The sequence below is a fragment of the Sapajus apella genome, unplaced genomic scaffold (genome assembly GCF_009761245.1).
Source record: "Sapajus apella isolate SASKATOON/1434 unplaced genomic scaffold, GSC_monkey_1.0 scaffold5066, whole genome shotgun sequence".
Classification (NCBI taxonomy): domain Eukaryota; kingdom Metazoa; phylum Chordata; class Mammalia; order Primates; family Cebidae; genus Sapajus; species Sapajus apella.
Window position 1 is genome coordinate 1,449 of NW_022441990.1, and position 2,943 is coordinate 4,391.

The 2,943-nt window shown below is 59.5% G+C and overlaps 1 pseudogene across 1 annotated transcript; it reads right to left on the reverse strand.

Moving 5' to 3' along the window:
• Window positions 1–293: 293 nt before the first annotated feature.
• Window positions 294–2,631, reverse strand: LOC116547855 (annotated as a pseudogene). Its single transcript, XR_004267209.1, has one exon. The product of XR_004267209.1 is annotated as a CAP-Gly domain-containing linker protein 2 pseudogene (transcript).
• Between the last annotated feature and the right edge of the window lie 312 nt (window positions 2,632–2,943).

The window sequence follows — 2,943 nt, forward strand, 5'->3', positions numbered from 1 at the left end:
GAGACAGAGAAAGACCCTGTCTTTAAAAAAAAAATGGGCGCTGCGCATGGTGGCTCATGCCTGTAATCCCAGTACTTTGGGAGGCTGAGGCGAGCAGATCACCCGAGATCAGGAGGTGGAGACCAGCCTGGACTACGTGGTGAAGCCCCGCCTCCTCTAAAAATATAAAAATTAGCTGGGCGTGGTGGCACATGCCTGTAATCGCAGCTACTTGGGAGGCTGGGACAGAAGAATCACTTGAACCTGGGAGACGGAGGTTGCAGTGAGCCGAGATCGCACCACTGCACTCCAGCCTGGGCGACAAGAGCGAAACTCCATCTCAAGAAAACCCAAAAAACAAAAAAACAAATGTAAGTGGGGAACTGAAAACTCAAGAATCCCTGAGTGCAATTTGTATCCAGGCAAGAGTCCATTTCTAGCCATCTATCCTGTGAATTAATTCCTATTGTCCTGGGTACCCTGTCAGCCCCACAGGCAATGGGGTTGGACATCTCTGCCGCTGAGGGGCTGGGGTCCTGGGAAAGTCTCGGCTTGCTCACCTGTGAAATGCAGCCAGTATCAATCTAAGGATGTTAAGGTGAAATGGAGTCACATAGGGCCTGGCATAAGACATGATGCCAGAGCCACTCAGAAGGCCCTTCCTGGCCCTGGTGGGGCGGACACAGCTCAAGTGGGTGTGGACCTCCTCAGAGGGGCTGGGAGGATGGGCTCAGCTGAAGGAAGAAGGGGTAGATGCTCAAGGAATTTCTAGATTTGGAGCAAAACTGACACTGGTGACAGTGACCTCTTTAGGGCCACCTCCCTCTAGCCTTCCAGGCCCCACTCTGGGAACCCCCACATTCTGGGGAAGTACTTGCTGCACCGCTGCTAAAGTTCCATTAGGACTGGCAGAAAGGGGGCTGCCCCTGGTTCCCCATGTGGGCATCTGAGTGGGAGATGGAAGCCCCCAGGGGGAGAGGCAGAGATTGCCCTCAGGTCTGTGCCAGCCTCAGGTGCAGGGTCTGAGGTCCCGGGTCGCAGGAGCCTGTACCCTAAGACACGTGTGGCTAAATGAAGGCTTAGGGACTGGGCAGAAGGCCGTCCTGGGCACTGAGCTCCCATCTCTCCAGCTCTGCTCCGTGGGGGGGTGCAGCTGGGTCAGCTCAGACCAGCTTGGGTTTTCCCTGGTCACTGGGGCTCGCTGCTCCTCTAAAAGAGGGCCAAGGAGCTCCTCTTCTGAGCCAGGTACCCCCCTTCGACTGCCCCAGGCATCCTCTCGGGGACAAGGAAAATGCTTCCTGGGCTGCAAAACAGAGGTCAGCAAACGCCCTAGCCCTCCCCAGCCCGACCCTCCCGCCCCAGCAGGCGGGGCAGGCGCCTACGTGGGTGTGCTGGGAGGAGCACAGGGCCTCCACCGCCTGGAGTCTGTTCTCGGCCACCAGGAGCTTCTCCCGCAACCTCTCAGCCTCCTGTTTGCTCTGGGCTTCGGCCCGCTGCAGCCGCTCGTAGTCCAGCATCTTCTTCTCGGCCAGCGAGATCTGCTCCTTGAGGAACTCGATGGCCTGCGCCTGGCCCCGGTACTCCACGTCCAGCTTTTCCAGCTCGTGCACGCGCAGCTCGGCGTCCCGGCGCTGGTCCTGGGCCTCCTGCAGCTCCAGCCGGTGCTGGCTGGCTTGCACCTCCAGCTGGGCCCGCCAGTGCCGCTGCAGCCCGGCCAGCTCCTCCTGGGCCTCCTGCAGCTTCTCCCGCAGGGCCTCCTTCTCCTTCACGTGCACGGCGGTCTCCAGGTCATGCTTGGCCTGCAGGTTACCCAGCTCCAGCTGGTGCTCCATCTTGATGCCCTCCATCACCGCCTTCAGCTCGCCGATCTCCTTCTGCTGGGCGCCTGGGCCCGAGTTCAGGGTGGCCTTGAGGTCCTCCAGGGACTTCTGGTGGTCCGAGGCCAGCGAGTCCAGCTTGGATTTCCAGTTGTCCATGAGCCCCATGTTCTCGCTGGTGGCCTGCTGAACCTTGTCCTTCAGGCCCGCCACCTCCTGCGCGTACTTCTCGTTGGCCGCACGGAGCTTGTCCACCTCCGCCTGGTAGGCCTTCAGGGCCTTCTCGTATTTATCCCGCAGCACCCCGCTCTCCCTCTGGTGCTCCTTGCTGGCCGACAGCAGGCGCTCCCGCAGCCGCAGGGTCTCGGCGGCGTCGGGGTGGTCCGGGGGCGGGGGTCCCGAGTGCAGCAGGCACTGCTGCAGCTCCTCGATCTCACCGCGTCGCAGGGTGAGCTCCTCCTCCAGCTGCAGCACCCGGGACTTCTCGGCCACTGTGGTCAGCTGCGGGGAGAGAGGGAGACAGGGGTCAGGGGTCAGGGGGCTGGCTGGCTGCCGGCTGGAGGGTGAGGGGGGCACAGTGGTGGTGGGCGGGGCATCTACTTGAGGGCACCAGCCCCAACAGGTGGAGGTCATGGGAAGGGAAAGGCGCCCACTCCCTCCTGAATGCCGGCTGGACGCAAAAGCCCCGCCCATCCCAGCATCCAGACCCCCTTTGCTGTACCCCAAAGATTCACAGAGCCAGCTGTCACCACTGCCTTACCCACGTGGCTTGGACAAATTGGTAGATAAAAGAAACCACCTATTTGAGGTTACAGCTTTTTTGTTGTTACTGTTTTTTGAGAGAGTCTCGCTCTGTCACACAGACTGGAGTGCAGTGGCCTGATCTCGGCTCACTGCAGCCTCTGTCTCCCAGGTTCAAGTGATCCTCCTGCTTCAGCCCCCTGAGTAGCCAGGACTAGAGGCGTGCACCACCATGCACCTGGAGAATTTTTGTATTTTTAGTAGAGATGGGGCTTCACCATGTTGGCCAGGTTGGTCTCAAACTCCTGGCCTCAAGTGATCCACCTGCCTCAGCCTCCCAAAGTGTTGAGATTACAGGTGTGAGCTACCTTGACCAGACCTTTTTTTTTTTTTTTTTTTTTTTAAA